The sequence below is a fragment of the Vanessa tameamea genome, chromosome 24 (assembly GCF_037043105.1).
Source record: "Vanessa tameamea isolate UH-Manoa-2023 chromosome 24, ilVanTame1 primary haplotype, whole genome shotgun sequence".
NCBI classification, from domain to species: domain Eukaryota; kingdom Metazoa; phylum Arthropoda; class Insecta; order Lepidoptera; family Nymphalidae; genus Vanessa; species Vanessa tameamea.
In genome coordinates this window covers 685,270-705,995 of record NC_087332.1, presented here as the reverse complement: position 1 = coordinate 705,995, position 20,726 = coordinate 685,270, and positions in this window count along the sequence as shown.

Here is a 20,726-nt window from a genome sequence, read left to right as displayed (position 1 = left end):
TTGAAACTAGCCACATGCAGGTTTCCTCACGATGTTTTCCTTCACCGCCGAGCACGAGATGAATTATAAACACAAATTAAGCACATGTAAATTGAGTGGTGGTTGCCTGGGTTTGATCCCGCAATAATCGGTTAAGATGCACGCGTTCTATCCACTGGGCCATCTCAGCTGCAGAATAAGTTTCTATATAAATCGTTTATATAAAAATATATATACTCTATTGGTTAACGTGTGACACGCCTTAAAAATACCCAGTCAGTCTTTTTGCCGCGTTTTCCAAAAATCGTCGTCACATTTCAGCCAATTTACACAAACAATCAATTAATTATGCACTTAAACTTTTATCACGACCATTTTTGAAAACCGTATGGCAATCTATTCACTAGTTTATAGAGTTCAGATAGCATATAAGTCACACTATCGTACAAAGGGATAGATCAAAGCGTTCCTGACCAATGTGAATGTTTTTGCGTTAACGAATAAAATTAAGCGAGAAATATTAAGCTTAAGCGCTGTCATTAGGAACAGAGCGCCGTGTTCCCTCATTAGGCTCATCAGCAAGCGGCTGCAGGTAACGCAACGAAATTATCACTTAATTTAGTTGAACAGTCAGTGGGAATGTTTCTTTGGTTCTTTTTTAAATTAGTTTTATTTTTTATTTCATATTTTATCTTGTATTTATTCCCCTGGGTTTATTAATGTTGTTGTGAAGGCTACAGATCCTTAGGGTAAGTTAGGTTCACGTGATACAGGTCGCACTGCGCTTGATTTTTCCCTTGTAGAATTGAGATGTGCTATTGGATTATCATTAAGTCCTAGTCGGCTTGAAGTTAACAGTATGCCTACGTTGAATCACAATTCAATTCTCTTGATTAATATTACATTACATACATACATTAGCAGCCTGTAAATTGCTACTGCCCACTGCTAGGCTAAGGCCTCCTCTCCCTTTGAGGAGAAGGTTTGGAGCATATTCCACCGCGCTGCTCCAATGCGGGTTTGTGGAATACAATTTACACACATGCATTACATACAACAAATTAGACACATGCAGGTTTCCTCATGATGTTTTCCTTCACCGCCGAGCACGAGATGAATTATAAACACAAATTAAGCACATGAAATTCAGTGGTGCCTGGGTTTGAATCCGAAATCATCGGTTAAGATGCACGCGTTCTAACCACTGGGCCATCTCGGCTTGACTTATATAACTAAATCTAAAAATAAAAACCTTTAACTTAAAAAAAAAAAACTCTCAGAAGTAGAGTACTGCCGCCTCCAGTAATCCGACAAATTACATACCTAATATTCCTCAAACGAGTCACAAGATAAATTTAGATAAATTTGCCGCAGTCAATTTGTTTTGTATCAAATAAAATCAAATCAAAATATACTTTATTCAAGTAGGCTTTTACAAGCACTTTTGAATCGTCATTTAACAAACTATTTAAAGTAAAGCTTCCACCGGTTCGGAATGTAGATTCTACCGAGAAGAACCTGCAAGAAAGACAGTAGTTACTCTTTTTCTACATCTTAAAATACAATCATGTTAGTTAAATACAATTATATATGTATGTTACGTCTCCTGTCTGGAAGTCAACGAGCATGTTGATGATGTTTGTAGATGAAGTAGTTTATCTAATTCAATGAAATTCTGCCACAGTGTAGCCCCCAACCCGTATTGGAGCCGCGTGGTTGAACCACCTACTCTTCAAAGGGAGAGGAGACCTTAGCTCAGCTCGGCACATTTATTACTATTGTAACGCGGGTTTTATTATAACAATATTCGCGTCTTAAGCAGCAGTGGAAGTTAGTCGACTAGACCACACCCCCGCCCCCGCACGCGATTCCTGTTAATTCGGAATTCGGTTACCTAATGAGTTGGTTGAAAAATTTGCGCACATACCTACGCTCGGCACGCGGCTTTTTTATGTTATTATTTAGTACTTTGTGTAAATGTGTTACTGTAGCGCGATCCAGTATGTAGGTAAACAAATAATTTTATCCATTTCTATTTTCAACTAAGTAAATACGAGTACTTAAATCTCGCGACAAGCTTTTATATCATATAAATTGTGTCAAATGGGAAAAACCGTTATAAGTTAACAGTAAAAGTTTTAGTGTAGATTTTTTTTTTTCATTTTATCGCATTTAAATAAAAGCTTGTTTTTAAAAAGGTTATCTTACTTTTAATTTATTTAGTGATCGTGTGAGTTTATATTCTCAAATCCCTGAAATTAACTTTCATAAATATCAAGCAACATTACTTTATCGTTTTCGTATTCGTGATCCCAGGTGATGAGAGCATTCAGGAGCATCATTGACGTCACAGGATACTAAATATTGAATTAATCGAACCAGTTGAAATTGGTTCCGTCCCTTAAAAAACTAGAATTTTTTGGATCAATCTCTCTAACAGTCTGCATTAGAAGTCGTAACCGTCGTATTAACAATACTCATTTGTATTTTTCAAATAAAAAGATAAACATGCAGGTGTCCTTAGGATGTTTCTCCTTATTGCTTACCACGGAGTGATTTATTTATTTATAAACACAATAAAACAGATTAAGAATCTTCAAACATGCTATCCTCTCAGCTGGCGATGTCAAAACTAAACCATGATTTACCATACCTCTATCAGATTTGCAAATCTTATACAATACACATTTCACAGGCTGCCTATTACCGAATACAAAAATGTAAACTGTTATTCCGTATAACAAAACATACATGATTAATCATTTGCTTCATATAAGATAATTAACTATGTTGTTATATGACCCCATCATAACAATTTTATGAATTAAATTATTAATTAAACGGCCGCCGCTTAGATCACAAAATGTTGATTATAACTTGTTGTATGATATATATAGATATGTATATGTATATATGTAAACCAAGTTATGTATATATGTATATTTTTAAAAGTATGATGTAAATAATTGTATGTTAATAGTTGTATTCTTGTGATTAATATTTTATGTTTATTTTCGCCGGTGGCTTTTCCATACACATTCCTTAAAGGCCGGCAACGCACCTGCAAGCGCCCCGGTGTTGCAGATGTCCGTGGGCGGTGGTAGTCACTTTCCATCAGGTGAGCCTCCTGCCCGTTTGCATCTACTTATACCATAAAAGAATACATAACTAACAATACAATTAATCACTTGGATTGTATCCGTTGTCTTCTTCAGTCGGTTTCGATCCTTCTTCTAATCTTCTCCGTCGTGGGAGCATCCATCGACTGAAGAATCAGTTCGTTTTGTGAACTCACGAGTCGGTGACGACAAAGCGTACTGATTCTAATGCCGGTGGTCTGCCGCTCTTCCTTCTCATTTTATCTCCTCTGTGTCTCAATAGAAGTGAAACATTCAAAATAACATTAAATTATTAAATATTTAAATTATTATTGATCTTAATTATAATCATTAAGAATCTTAATACAATAAATAGTATAATCACGCCAAAATCCTTATTAATATTATAAAGGCGAAAGTATTTATGTATGGATGTTTGTTATTCTTTCACGCAAAAACTACTGAATAAATTTTAATGAAACAATATGTTAATATAGAATATACGTCAGAATAACACATACATACATATATAATAATTTATAAAGATGTGTGAACACCTGACAACCAACCCTTAAAACGCGAGCAAAAACTAGTCTTATGAACTACATACAAAAATATATATACACATTCAGTATCTGGGAAGAAACTATCACATACAATAACTATAAAATATATGTTACTATCGGTTTGTACGAAATTAAATAGACGGAAGGTGTACATTCGTTGAAACCCCTTATTAAAAATCACCACTTCATAAATCTAATAAAATTAATAAACCCCTCGCCGCGTCTGTCTATCTTAATGTTTTCCTGGTTGCTTGAACGCGATAAACTTATCTTAAAAACCGGAAGTTGGAAACTTGGTGGTAGGGCTTTGTGCAAGCCCATCTGGGTAGGATATCAGATATTCTGCCGCCAAACAATAATACTTGGTATTGTAGGCACAAAGCACTAGCATCTTAGTTCCAAAGCGTGATGGCGCATTGACGTAAGGGATGGTTAATATTTCTGAAAGCGCCATTGTCTATGGGCGGTGGTGACCACTTACCATCAGATGGCCCATATTCCCGTCCGCCTACCTATTACATAAAAAACGACTAGCTTGTAAAGAATAACATTTAATACACATACATTATACACGCTCAAATAAAATACATTAAAACAAAAGCATCATAATTATAATAAACATTGCATCATTACAGAGCAGAGCACAAAACGGCAGCGCAGAGCAGAGATAATTCGAAGTAAATAATTCTAAACCATAAAGCGAACAGCGTTACACAAGCGATACCCAAATACCGTATCGTAATATATTTTATTCGTTTCGTGAACACTTTTCTGTCGCATCAAACAATTTGAGGCACTCGCTTTCAGAGTGGTCTTTTGCTTTGTGGACTCGAAATTGCAAGCCTTGTGGTTCTTGGTTCAATTGTACGTTTTATTATGGAACCGTTTATAGGGATAGGCAGTAGAAATAATAATCAAGGTATAAACTCAGTATATTACATTTTTTTACATACATTAATAGCCTGTTAATTTCCCACTGCTGTGATAAGGCCTCTTCTCCCTTTGAGAAGGTTTGGAGTATATTCCACCACGCTGCTCCAATGCGGGTTGGTGGAATACACATGTGGTAGAATTTCGTTGAAATTAGACACATGCAGACATGTGAATCCACTAGTCCGCATTGGAGCAGCAAGGTGGAATATGCTCAAAGGGAGAGGAGGCCTTAGTCCAGCTGTGGGAAATTTACAGGTTAATATTATTACTATTATTATTGATTTATTTAAAAGTGCTAGCGCGCACTTGTGAACCACGAATTGTGACTGAAATGGTTCAAGAAATCGCCAATATGAAAAATGTAATCATAAAACGTAAAATCAAATCTTATATTTAAAACAATATCGTTAAACGGATTTATAAACGTGAACACTGAAAATATCGTCGCGTAATTAGAAATTCAATTATCGTACCGATTCCAAAGTTACTAAGTGCTTAACAGCTTGCGAAAGTTCAATTGTGAGTTATTGAGTTAACTGAACATGGAGAACGACGACCGGTTACCTGATATACAGAATCCATTCGAATTCGGTCAATATTACATAGATTAAAAATGTATAGTGTAAATGCCTGTATTGGTGTATCACACTGTACGAGAATTTGTTTCCTACTTTTACACAGTAACTTGTGAATTAATAAATATATATAAATAAAAAAAAAAACTCAAAATCGAGAAGGAAAGAATTTGAAAGAAAGAAAGAAAGAAAAAACATTTATTGACATACACACATATAAAGAAAAAAAATATATATATACAAAAATGGATATAAAAACAATATAATAATAAAGAAAAAATAATTAAATATAATGAATATGACACTTGTGTGCAGTCAAAAGGAGACAGCTCAGGCTATGAGGGATTTTTATCCCTCTGCTGATTTTCAGCTGTCTCCCTTGTAGCCACGCAATGACAGTATCAACTTGTCAAATTTCATTTGAATTAAAAAAAAACAAGAGGACGTCGTTCCACTACCGAGACTATGAACTTCTATATTAATGAACTTACTAATTGTAAATAATATTTAACAAACAAAAGTAGATAGAGGATTTCGTATCTGTTATAAAAGAGCCGAGATTGCCCAGTAGTTAGAACGCTTGCATCTTAAACGATGATTTCGGGTTTCTAACCCAGGCAAGCACCGCTGAATTTTCATGTGCTTAATTTGTGTTTATAATTCATCTCGTGCTCGGCGGTGAAGGAAAACATCGTGAGGAAACCTGCATGTGTCAATGTCAATGAAATTCTGCCACATGTGTATTCCACCAACCCGCATTGGGCAGCGTGGTGGAATGTGCTCCAAACCTTCTCCTCAAAGGGAGAGGAGGCCTTAACCCAGCAGTGGGAAATTTACAGGCTGCTGATGTAACTGTTATAACTAAAATAAAAATAAAAATGTTGACGCATTGAGAAAATACAGATCGAGTGTTGTTATGTCCGCGGGCTTTAATTTAAGCAGAGCGGTGAAAAAGCTTTAATACGTCTTCTTAAGTGAAAAAGACGCCGTTGCCTACCTGTGACGCTAATGAACTGAGGGCCAATTCTACTAATTTATAACGATTACGATACGTTCCCGATTCTATACCTAACAAAAATAAACCTCAGCGGAATCTTATCTTGGGCAATTCTAATATTTTCTGACGATTAAGTCCGCGATTCTATTCAGAGCCAACTTTGACCAGGAAAATGGCTAGACACTAAAAATTACGTACGTTCGTTTCAATACAGAGACAATTTGTTAGCAGAATTACTCCCTGGTTTTTTAATATAGTAGCTGCGTAAACGTAAAGCATTTACAAACAATGAATATAAGCTCAAGAGGGCGCTCGAGACCACATACAATTAATCTTTCTTACGGAATGATGAAGCGAGCGGGGCTGGCGCCAATTACTCGTATTAAGAAATAATAGTCCTTACACAAGGTTGTGTGTTTATTTCCATTTATTTTCCAGAATAAAACCTGTATACATATATTCTACGTTAGTGATTATCTTATAAGTGAAGATTATCTTCAAACGGTAATTCTTAGGAACAATAAGTAAGTTTATACGTACACTAGTCACACCAAGTTTGTAAATAGTTTACGTGTAAGTACCAGTTGGTTGTGTGCAAGCCGGTCGTGGTAGGTTGCACCCGCTCATAAGATATTCTGCCACTAAACAGCAATATTTAATATCGTGGTTATCCAGTTTGAAGGGTGAGTTAGTACAACTACAGGCATAAGGGTCATGATTTCTTGGCACTCAAGGTGGTTTTTATGGTATACGAATGGACAAATGAGCCAGCTGTAATAATAACCATTCCTTACATAGTCCACGGGTCATCCACCTAAGGAATACTTAATATTTCTGACAAAAATATTTATGGGCAGTGATGACCAATAAAAAAAAACGACAAACAAATATAATGATAACTGATGAGGGTTTTTAGCAACTGTTCCTGAAACAATTGTTGCGAGCTCGAACCCAGGCAAGCACAAGGTTGTCATGATATTGATTTGTGTTTATAATTCATCTCGCGCTCATAAGGAAATCGTGGAAATCGTGAGGAAATCTGAATGTGTCGGCTACATGTGTATCAACCAATCTGATTTGAAGTAGCTTGGTGGGTTAAGCTCCGAACCATCTCCTCAAAAGGAGAGGAAGGCCTTGACTCAATAGTGAAACATCTCCAGCTACTTTTATTACTATTGTAACCAAAACTGTACTTTTCTATCAAATCTATTGATTTTCTTGTCCGTTGAGTAGACTGAAAGAAAATTAAGAATCTTTCCACTTTGACCTTAAAAATCTCACTAAAATTGCTGCGATTCATCATCATCAATTTAGGCAAAAATATCTAAGCATATAAATTAAGAATTCAGTAAAAAAAAAGGAAATTTTTAATCCTCCACTTACCTCTCCTTGCTTTGCTAAGACAAAAGGCATTTTTATAAGTCGACTGTAATCCTAGATCCCGCTGTGATAGGCTTATTTTATAAGTAATTTATTGCTATTTACTTTAAAACTTTCAAACAAAATCGTCCATTGGTTAGAAATCGTAAATATTATTTGATTACAAGTTAAAGCTGGAAATATCAAATAATCAAAATCACAATCTGCAACACGCATATCCAACAAATCTTTTCCACGACAGAAGACAAGATCTTGCCCCGAGAGACCTTATAAAGTCTGTAACTTTTACAATCTCAATTCACGGTGTTTGATAGACAGAGATAGCAATACAAAAAAATGACGTCATAACACGTCAATCACTGCTAGCTTTTACTCTCTTCAAATGATTCATTATTTTAAATTAATTTTCAAGAAAATGTTACCTGTTCTCTATAAATAAAATATCTCCCACTACATGATGGACTTCAGAATCCTTCCAGCTTCAGGCATCGGACGGTTGAACGGTTGACAGATTAAATAACAAATATTCAAGTATAGAATGAAATAAAAAAGTTGTATAATGATCGATAAATTGGTCTTTATTTAGCTAGGAACGAAATTTAAAACAGCGCGGTGTTTTACAAAATTGTACATAATACGATAATGCTATTTCATTATCACTGATATCCTAACATCTAATTTATACATCAAACAATTCCACGAACGTGTTGCAAGTAAACGGGTCACATACTACACATAACGTAATCATTAAAGCAGCTTCATACACAATTAAAAAACGTGCGCTTTTAAAAATAAGATCCTACCTTTATAAACTTCATAATAAAAGCATTTAAATTTAATAAATATTACATCATTTTTCTGTAACTTAAACTTAAACATTTTTATTTTCTTCAAAGTGTGACCTTTAAAACATAATGTCATTTGTGTTTAAAAAAAATTACAACGTATATTTTATTATGGTTCTACATAAGCGTGAAATTATTATATGTGATGGATAACGTGTGCCAGTAGGCTTTGCTTATAATAACTTAATTTACTTATATTCTAATTAATAATAATATTTAATGATAATTTAGAATAATTCAGTTTTCTTGATGTTTATTCGTGATAAAATCTATAAAGCGTTTCATTTAAAGTGTTAATATATTATTATATTATATTGAAAACATAATTATATCTAATATGAAAATTATTTCTACATATATTATTCTAAAATATAACGCATGTGTTTAAAATTAATCATATTTCTCTATAATTATCGTATTAAGGATATAATGAGGACATTGCTTATTAAAATTTTAAGGATTTATTATGCATCTAACTATGAATGTAATAGAGAAAATTTTAATACTTTATAACTGGAAATTCAAATTTAATAAGAATATATAAATTATTTACGAAATGTAATCGTAGTTTTTTTTACTTAATTCAATAAATGCAACGATTATTGATTCCAAATTTAAAGTAATCCAACTCGATAAAGGTATTCTTAATGAGTTATCATTTATCAAAGTTTGAATCAAATTCAAAGTTCAAACAGTTTAGAAACAGCTAAGCGTGGCTTTAAAAATTTTCCGAGTTAAAATCGATTTCGAAAATCGGCTTACCGACTTAATTGACTTTGCGCTTAGTTTCCAACTTAACGATAGATAACATTAGGTATAGAGTTATTCTAGAATATTCTTCTAATAACTGACGTTTATAATTTCATATAAAACAACATAATAATATATTTAATATACCTATTATTTGTCGTTAATTAAAAACTTTGCATAAAGTTTTCCATACCATCTAGTGACTCGATATTTAATTTTGTCAGATCTCATTGTTCCACGTTAATATGAAACTGAAGAACACACTCAAGAATTATTTCGTTAAAATTTATTACATTAATTATACAGAATCTCTTTCATAAATATGCATGTTTCCATTTTATCTTATTTTATTCCTCATGTTTATTTTTCGTATTCTTAATTTCGTTATTGACAGACATTGATTTGAACTATTAAACTGTTTTTCCTAAAAAAAACTTCCAGTAAGTTATCACGTTAAAATTCTGCTGCGAATCAAGAACTTCAAGATATTGTTTCAAGATTAGTCCTGAGGGATAAGGTATATTGTTTACTTGTTATCAATATTTTAAATACTTTTAATATATATTTAATACAGTGTAATCAAATACAAATAATACTATTATAATCTGGAACTATGTATCTAATTTAATCTCAGGAGTTCCTACGCTCAATATCTAAATCTACTAATCAATGTAAATACTGAATTTTATATAAAATTATGTTCACCTAATGATAAGCAAACGTTTTTAACATTAATGAAGAAAAATTTTAATATAATAAAAATATTCGTCGTTATATCTTGTACTTCTTAACACTTAACATTAAATTCAAGAGATATTACGTGCATATTTTATTGATTGATTTCGTTTGAATGAATACTTTTATTAAAACATTGAATAAATGCGCTAAGGAAATTAATTGTATAATCACGAAACACAACTTAAAATGTATTCTAGTATACATTACTAATGCGGTCAGCGGCCGAACGCGATCGTGAGCGCTGTGATGATCAGTGCGATAATGGGACTTCGTGTGAAGGCGCCATTACACTCGTCCGTGTCACAGCAGAATGTACGCGCGCCCCACCATTCTGTGAATGAAAAAAAATGGTTTTGAAATACATTTTTATGTAACTTAGTGCATATTAAACATAACAAAAAAATATTCATAACAAAATCTAACTGAGGTGCTCATTTTTAGTGCATTTTCCGATATTTATTAAGACAGTTTACTGTTTTTTTATGTCTAATATTCTTAAGTAATTATTTTATACGTCTGTTTAAAAAAGAGCGTTCTGTTTTCAGGATTCGGAGTATGTATGTAAGTATATATGAGTTTCTTTCTCAAAGTTTGATTTTAGCAGGTATTTTTATGATACGTTTTTTTATTTTATTAGGCCAATTGGTACTACTAGTCACTAGGACTGAGAGTGACAATTGAGCAGCCTAATAATGGTCAGTGGTCACCACCACCCATAGTCATCGGTGACATAAGTGAACCTATAAACCTATCACTGTTTGCCGGTGAATACTGAATCAAAAAAAAAAAAAAATTAAAAATCAAAATATACTTTATTCAAGTAGGCTTTTACAAGCACTTTTAAATCGTCATTTAACAAACTATATTAAGTGAAAATACCACCGGTTCGGAATGTAGATTCTACCGGAAAGAACCGGCAAGAAATTGAGTAGTTACTCTTTTTCAACATCTAAGAATACAGTAATGTTAGTTAAATACAATTATATATGTATGTTATGTCTGGTTAATTATATATGAATAGTTCCTTTGCACTTGCACAAAGCCTTACAACCAAATTTTTCGTTGACGCTTCAAGTTTGTATAAATTTAAAGAAGGAAGTGATAGATCTTCAATGTCCAAGACAGCTTCATTTGTGATGGAGATATACGAGTGGTTTAATGAATGAGAGGAACTAAACAATAACCTGATAGAAAAAATAATAATCACCATCTTTGATGTTTTATTTTTACAAGACTGTTTATTTTTTTAAATTATTTTACGCTTTTTGGATATCTTGATCATATTATGATTATATTATTATAGTTTACATCGCATATCGAATTCTGACATTTTAGTGAGTTTTACTTACTGATTGGCACAGGCGTGAAAATAGTGTCCTCCTGACAATGTCAACGGCCTTTCTCAAAGTCTAACCATAAGCGCAAAGGAAATGGCGATTATACATAGTCCTCAAACTGGTGTACTAAGTGTACACAATTTTGGAGACTAAGTATAACTCGAGTGATCGCTCTACTCTCTTATTGTCATGTCCGATGAGAGAGCAATCTTACACGAATGGAGAAAATTCAAGGGCAGAAATAATGACTCAATGATCCTGAGCCAAATCTATCATATCCAATAGTCGAACATGGTTTTCCAGGTACGTGACTTTCAATTATTTTTTTTATGATATCTGTAGCCGGACGAGCAAATGGGCTACCTAATGGTAAGTGGTCATCACCGCGTATAGGCAATGGCGTTGTAAGATATATTAACCATTCCTTACATCACCAATGCGCCACCAACCTTGGGAACTAAGATGTTAGGTCTCTTGTGCCTGTAGTTACACTGGCTCACTCACCCTTCAAACCGGAACAAAACAATACTGTTTGCCGGTAGAATATCTGATGAGTGGGTGGTACCTTCCAAGACGGGCTTGCACAAAGCCCTACCACCAAGTCAATTACTACCTAATTATGAGTACTTCTGGATTTGAACCCAAACAATCCCCGTTATATAAGCAAGTCACTAAGCGAATGAGGCACTCGAGTCTTATATTGAAATGAACAAGAATATGCAATTAAATTCATATTAGCTCGCGATACACTTTAAAACGTTGAAATCCATCATTGAAACGCGATATTGGAATCGATTCTATGTAATTGTTCGTTTTGAGCTGAGTTCAGTTCAATGACTACTTATTAACTATTATCAATAAGGCTCAATTTTGCATAGATTTTTTTAATGTATTTTATTACTTATAGCTATTTCGTGATAAGCGATTATCTGCTTTATTGAGAATCGTATACGAGAACAATTTTTTTTTACATTATCAGCCTGTAAATTTCCCACTGCTGGTCTAAGGCCTCCTCTCCCTTTGAGGAGAAGGCTTGGAGCATATTCCACCACGCTGCTCCAATGCGGGTTGGTGGGATACACATGTGGCAGAATTTCGTTGAAATTAGACACATGCTGGTTTCCTCACGATGTTTTCCTTCACCGCCGAGCATAAGATGAATTATAAAGAAAAATTAAGCATATCAAAATTCAGTGGTGCCTGCCTGGGTTTGAACCCGAAATCATCAGTTAAGATGCACGCGTTCTAACCCCTGGGCCATCTCGGCTTGTATTCGATAATTATTCGATAAACATAATTATTTAATTAAAAATAACAGACCGTATCTTTTGTATAAAGAGGAAACGTCCTGTCTCTCTGAGTAGGTGTGACTTATAGCACTCCGTTGCTCGTTTCAGGTTGGTCGATAAACATATTTTGGTAGATTTGTATCCGATATATAGAGGATTTTCACAAACACAAACTAACTTAACGAAAATTTAGTAGTATTTGATTTGGGTTTGAACCCAGTTATCCGTTGAGATTCACGTCTTCTAATCACTAGGTTATATGACATAATTCGTTTGCTTCTATCCACTTTAAAAAATAAAGAAGTATTATCACCAAATAATAATTTACTGTAAATATCTATAATATAGAAGGTAAGATCACTTATACATACTATAAACTGAAATGGGCCTAATGTTTATCCCCGTGAAACACTCGTTTTTAGTACAGATTTAGAAAACTTTGTACTACTAAAATACCTTGGAAAAAGGGACGATTCGGTCAATATTTCAATATATAATTACTAATTAGTAGTTAATGTTGTACATATTTAATATAATATTTATAAGATATTAATTAACACGGGTAGCTGTGAACTCCATTGGCGTGAGTAATGGAAAAATTATTGGAACATTTCAGCGAAATATTATAAAACCGATCTCTCGATAAAATTGAAAAATAATTTCCGATATACATTCATGCTCATCATATTAATACAGTATCTGATATTTTGCTATATTACGCATGTGGCGATCGGCCAAAGGAGTATATACGATGACTTGCTTTATGGGTACATGATATTAGTTTAGACCGTAAATAGCTAGTATTCGTAGAGTAAATACGTAGAGTAAAGATTATGTAAGAATATTCGATAAGCCATTATGTTTTTCTAGATAAAACGGGTTACGCAAATCAATCATCGTTTACTGTAAAGATGAAAAATTACGTGATTCCTTTAAGACAAAAGACATTCGTGAAACCAACAAGACCTAACATTTAGCAATAATTTACCTCTATATATAATTACTGACAATACACACCATCGACGTCTGCTCTTACTGAGCACCGTGAAATTAGTCGTGATGATGTTAAGAAACCTGATGGACTGACATTGGTTCCCTGGGAACGAGGACGGGCCTTGGTGTTGGACGCTACGTGCGTTAACACGCTGGCCCCATCCCAAAATCGACAAACAATTAATTACAAGAGTCCTCCGCTGTGGAAAATCCTGAAGCGAACAATTAACCAAAATTTATAATCAAACAATGCAGACCATTTATTATCGCTGCAAACATGCATTACGCGTTTACCCACATTTATGTAATATTCTCTAGTACAACTATAAAAAAAGCAGTGGTACTCTCTCCGGACCTTCAGCGGGGTCACAGGATCGCTTTCGTATTCTACCGTGACGAAACAATGCAGAACTAAGCGAGCACCAGTTTTAACAGAAACGCAAGGTATATAGTTAGTGATTGGATCAAGGTTTCTTTGTCTATTGAAAGGAAGATTACAAGCTTATTACACTACAATGTTTTACAGCCCACTGATCCACTAAGTGGTGGTGACATAACAACTAACACGTGTGCCCCGATGTCACATTTTAGTATGAAGTACGAGGCAATTTATTTAAACATATTTAACAGAAGAAACCCCAGTCCTATTGCTCGTATTCAAACACACGATCAGCGGTTAGTTCGGTGCTAGCCTGATCTTTAACTGCTAAACAGCTTCAAGGCTTAGGCCTAATTAAAATAAGAACTAATTTCACTACAGTATTCCATTGCGACTTGTCAATATGTAACAAAAGTTCATATTATGCGAATTTCTTAATGATGGGTGAAGGATAACTTCAACCTTAGACATGAGATGAATAATTTATTTATTTATTTATTGAAATAGTTACAACATCAACTTAAACTTTAACTACTGATATAGGTAACATTCAGAGTGATACGTCTTTAAAGGTGTAAACAATATCTTAAACACCTTCAAAAATATAAACCAAGCTAAGCTATATAAAAATTAAAATCAAATTTTTAATAACTAAATTATACTCGTATAATAATTGAAATAACCAATTTTTGGTAAGAATCCTATCAACTGAGCCATATTCTCTCATATAATAAGAATCGGTTACCCGTCCCGGCTACGTATGGATAGAATAATTACACCGAAGGACGAACAAACAAAGTAATCTTTTTTGAGCCAGAAACCTACACAGACTCATCACAATCTGATTAATCGTACAAAAAATATTTTTATTTATATAAACTATTATATCTACATAAAATATTTGTACAGCAAAAACGTATGAGGTACCTCTGAATCGTATTAGGTAAATAAAACTGCCGTTAAAATACTCCATCAACATAAAACTGTGGTTAAGCTCAGGTCACCGACTTTATGAATTTAACAGTTACTCACAAGCCCGAGGCTTTGTTTGTTCAGGATAGTGATTAATATATTATACATTTTATTACACTGTACATATAATACGAGATCCGAAATGGCCCAGTAGTAAATCTCGTAAATCTTAAACAATGATTTCAGGTTCAAACCCACGCTCTGTTGAATATTCATTCGCTTAATTTGTGTTTATAATTCGTCTCGTACGTGACAAAACTTGCATGCATCGGACATAGATCTGTCACATACGAGTACGTATCCGTCAACCAGTATTGGGGCAGCGTGGAAGACGCCCCGATTCTCCTCGAAGGAGTTCTTACATGCTGATATTTTCACGTATATTATGATTAGCATACGTCATGACTGCTTGCGGGCGTCAGTGTCATTCTCACGTTAAGTTGTAATTCGAATGTTCAAATACATTTTTTTTTTTAATTTTGCACATTTTTTTTGCTATCAAGGTTTTATGACAAACAGCCCGATAGTAAGGAAAGTCGGGTGTGGCGTCAAGTTGTTTTAGACGTTTATATAACCGTCGTATATATAATTATTGCCGATAACTATTTGCAATTATTGTTATTGAAATCAAAACTTGGGTTATGTTATGTAGAAAACGTAAGATATTATAATATTAATAATAAATATATTGGACAACATCACATACATCACTCTGATCCCAATGTAAGTAGCTAAAGCACTTGTGTTATGGAAAATCAGAACGACGGTACCACAAACACCCAGACAAGGCAACATAGAAAACTAATGAACTTTTTTACATCGACTCGGCCGGGAATCGAACCCGGGACCTCGGAGTGGCGTACCAATGAAAACCGGTGTACACACTACTCGACCACGGAGTTTCAACGTTTAATATAAAATAATATCGATATTTATGTTTATCTCTGATAAAATCTCCAGTTCAATACACATTATCTGATTACTAAACGAAACACTAACTAAACGAAAAAATAAAGAAGACGTACGGTAGACGAACATAGACGGACAAATGGGCCCCTGATAGTAAATGATCACCAACGCCACAGACATTGGCGCTGTAAGAAATGTTAATCATACATAACATCACCAATGCGCCAACCTTGTGAAATAAGATGTTGGCCTTGTGCCTGTAGTTGTACTGGTTCACTCACCCTTAAAACCGGAACAGAACAATACTAAATGTTGCTGTTTGGTCACAGATTATATAATGAGTGGCTGTAGATTAAGTAGTCTTGTTTTGTGTAGCAAAAAAAAAAAAAGAATTATTGATAATCTTGTATTATTGAGTACAAGATTTTATCTCCGTAATTTTTTTGGAACATAATCTGTTGTGTCTGATTTAATCTTTGGCGGCATTATATTGAAGAGAAAGACTTTGGACTTAATATTTGTTGATTTCTAGGCGGGGTATATAAAAATTTAATTATGCTTTACAGACATACTATGCAATTAAAATGTTGAAAAAGATTAACTACTGAGTTTTTTGCCGATTCTTCTCGGTAGAATCTATTCGAAACCGGTGCTAGCTTTACATTCTAACATGACGTTTCAAAATTGCTTTCATAAGACTACTTGAATAAAGAATATTTTGATTTTAATTCGTTAACAGGATACAAGCCAGAACAACAAATTTCCTTTGAGTTCATTTCGATTCGAACGTTTTAACAAAACACGTTTTCAACCTTCGTTATTTTACGGTGTATAAATTAATAATCCAGAAGTACTTGGTAATAAAACTGCTGTCTGGCAGCAAGTTGTGGCTACGTGCTATCATTTTAATGTTAAGGCTGACCACACAAACGATAAATTTTGGCCGGAATGGAGTAAAACTGTATTCGAGGCTGCTATGACTAAATAAACAATTTATAGCGTAATTGGTTAAAAATCTAAATACAAAAAGTTATTTACTTTCTAGTGTTATTTTTTAAAATACATTGTGTTATTAGTAACGTAATCAAGTTCCCGTACAGTGCATGGCACTTAATCTCCATAACTCTACAGAAAATGGAGTATAATAAAACATAGTGGAATTCCCATTAAACAGGGTGTCCGAACGTAAAACGCTTTGTTTGTAAGCGGACTTCATAACGTGGGTTATATTTTAAATGGCTCCGCAGTAAATTGGCTTAATAAAGGAATTAATATGCATTGTTTACTAGCTGTAGTTAGCATGGATGAAAAATATGTTTAAAGGGGGCAAATATAAATTACTGTTTGTTGTCCTACTAGGCTTGCTACTAGTGCTGGTAGGCGAAGAAATTAACAAGTCATCGTACCTATAAATACTCGTAGCAATGGTATTTCTGTTTTACATTTTAAGAGCGAACGAGCCATTTCATTCGTTAATAGGTTTTTTTTTAATTTAAATAGTTAGGCAGACTGATAAGTAGGCCGCTTGGAGGTAAATGGTCACTACCCCCATAGGAGCTATTAGAAAACTTAACCACCCCTTATCACCATGTAACGAACCTAGGGAACTTAAGACGTTACGTCCCTTGTATTGCGTTTTACGGTGAAAATTTGACATGACTATGATGGATGGTACTTACACAGACAGACTTGCACAAACCCCTTCCATCAAGTCATATTTCCCACTCATCGATTTTACCATTAAAAGCAATTATACACCTATGTTATAGCTTCAAAAGCTAATAACATTAACACTTTAATTATGCAAGAATGAAAATAAAAAAAATAATTACTGTACAAATCATGGCCGCGTGGAATGATGGCGAGAATGCTAACAGCATTTGTTTTAAGAGCGACTGAAGTACTACAACAACAATGCTTACATAACAATTCAGAACGATGTAAATTAATTATTATTTTTATAAATCCGACGACTCTTGAAACGTATATTTGCCGATACAAGTTTAAAACTGATTTTGAACAACCGAAACGATGAATAGGTAATGCTATGAAATTTTGTTTCGACATTTCAAAAGTGCTTGTAAAAACTTGTTTGCATATAAAGTATATTTCGTTTCGATTTTGTGTGATGTTTTTTATATTCGTTCTGTTAATGTATTCGCCCAATGGCTAGTTTATACATAATCATAACACAATCAGCCTGTAAATTTCCCACTGCTGGGCTAAGGCCTCCTCTCCCGTTGAGGAGAAGGAATGGAGCATATTCCACCACGCTGCTCCAATGCGAGTTGGTGGAATACACATGTGGCAGAATTTCGTTGAAATTAGACACATGCAGGTTTCCTCACGATGTTTTCCTTCACCGCCGAGCACGAGATGAATTATAAACACAAATTAAGCACATGAAAATTCAGTGGTGTTTGCCTGGGTTTGAACCCGAAATCATCGGTTAAGATGCACGCGTTCTAACCACTGGGCCATCTCGGCTGGCTAGTTTGATGGTGATGAAATTTTTAAAACAAATTATGAAATAAGTTTTATTTTATTAGCGTTTGATTTGGTTACCAAGGTTGGTGCATGGCGATGGATGAATGGTTTATAATTCTTACGGATATTTATGGATGTTGATGACCATTCACCAACAAGTGGCATATTTGGCAAATGCCCCAGCTTTGCACGGAAGCTGTTTATTAATAAAGAGAATGAGTAGAGCTCTTATATTAAGTGTGTGTTATGTACCATAACGTTAATTTATTTATTCATCTATATAAGTACGTCAAAATGAAAAATATATATAATATAAAAATTGGTTTGAGTAGTAAATCTGTAGTAATATTATGGATGCGAAATTAACTCTGTCAGTAACGTTTCCACGGTCAGACCACTGAATCGGTGTTGATGCAGTTTGATACGAAGCAAACTTTGTAGTCAAGAACGGACGTAGGCTACAGTTTTCAGACAGGTGAAGGCGTCCAATAGTAACATCATTATTTTTTTTTTTTAAAGAGAATTCAATTTAAGAACTGACTTAATAAGCTGACTATGTTAAAACTAATTAATAATACGATTAATATTATTGCGCTTCATCTATAAATCCTTTTTGCTGCTGCGAATGTCGGATTTGTCAAAATGATGTTTTCGAATACCAACGTCCTGTCTGACACCTCATTTCGGACACACTCCGAGTAACATAGTAGTTATACATAAATGAAATTAAATCAAAATAAACTTTATTCAAGTAGACTTTTACAAGCACTTTTGAATCGTCATTTAACAAATTATACCAAGTGAAGCTACCACCGGTTCGGAATGTAGATTCTACCGAGAAGAACCGGCAAGAAACTCAGTAGTTACTCTTTTTCAACATCTAAAAATACAGTCATGTTAGTTGAATACAATTATATATGTATGTTATATATCCTGCCTGGAAGTCAACAAGCATTAACTCCACGCTTTTTTATCATCTATATAATCTTGTATCGAATAATATGCCTTCTTTAGTAAATATAAAAGTAGTAAATACGGGTGTGAATACTTAAAAGATAGATCCATGCTATCTCTGTCTTTTCTGTGGACATTTTACGACAATCGTTTTTCTAGTAAATTGTTTCGATGTAAGGTTTATCCCGCTTTAGCCGTGTAAACGTATAGAATCAGTATCTTTGACAAGAGACAGTCATAGTTCAGCCGTTTTGTACATTGTGAATTATTTACAAGCTATAAATACAAACCTACGTTCGTACCGCTCTTTTTATTCGTGAAAAACGTTTCGATATCCGTTAACGGTTTAGAAAAAAGCGGACGTACAGATAGACACGTAAAGCGACTTTGCTTTCTATTATTTTATTATATGATCGTGTTCATTCATTTTTCATCAGATATATTTTATGGCTTAAAATATTGAAAACTCAAGCTTGGTAAACTAGTACACTATATATATATAGGCGGACGAGCAGATGGGCCACCTGATGGTAAGTGGTCACCACCGCCCATAGACAATGGCGTTATAAGAAATATTAACCATGCCTTACATCACCAATGCGCCACCAACTTCGGTGTTATGTCCCTGGCTCACTCACTCTTCAAACCAGAACACAACGATACTGAGTACTGTTGTTTGGCGGTAGAACATCTGATGATTGAGTGGTACCCAGACTGGCTTGCACGAAGCTCAATAACTATATATATAATTATTTTTTAACATAAACTTGCGATAGTTTGGGATTGACCACTGGTATCGGAAAACAATCTTAAGTACCATACCGAATACAAATCTGAAACCGAGAGCTTATACTATAAATAACAATAAAAGTAACGTAATAATTAAAAGCAATTAAATTAAATACTTGATTTAGTGATTGGAGAACCATTACAATTTTTATGTTTTTTTTTTTTTAATATAGCCGAGATGGCCCCGTGGTTAGAACGCGTGCATCTTAACCGATGATTTCAGGTTCAAACCCAGGCAGGCACCACTGAATTTCCATGTGCTTAATTTGTTTATAATTCATCTCGTGCTCGGCGGTGAAGGAAAACATCGTGAGGAAACCTGCATGTGTCTAATTTCATCGAAATTCTGCCACATGTGTATTCCACCAACCCGCATTGGAGCAGCGTGGTGGAATATGCTCCATACCTTCTCCTCAACGGGAGAGGAGGCCTTAGCCCAGCAGTGGGAAATTTACAGGCTGATTATGTTATTTTTTTAAGGATTGATCCTGCGACTTCTTATATCGCTAGACGACCCGTAAACCATTGCGCTATTCGCTTCAAAATTACAATTAATTTTCAATCTTCGAGTGACTTTTGTGTAATTCTCTGAGTAAATAAATCTTTCCCGGAGCAAAGTATTCGTTTCATTAATTAATTAAATTGAATAAATAAAAATAATTAATAATTGCGCTGCACTTTAAATTAAACCAAATAATAAATTGAAAACATTCATTAAAAGTCATATCACTCGACGCAAGATTGTACAGATGATAA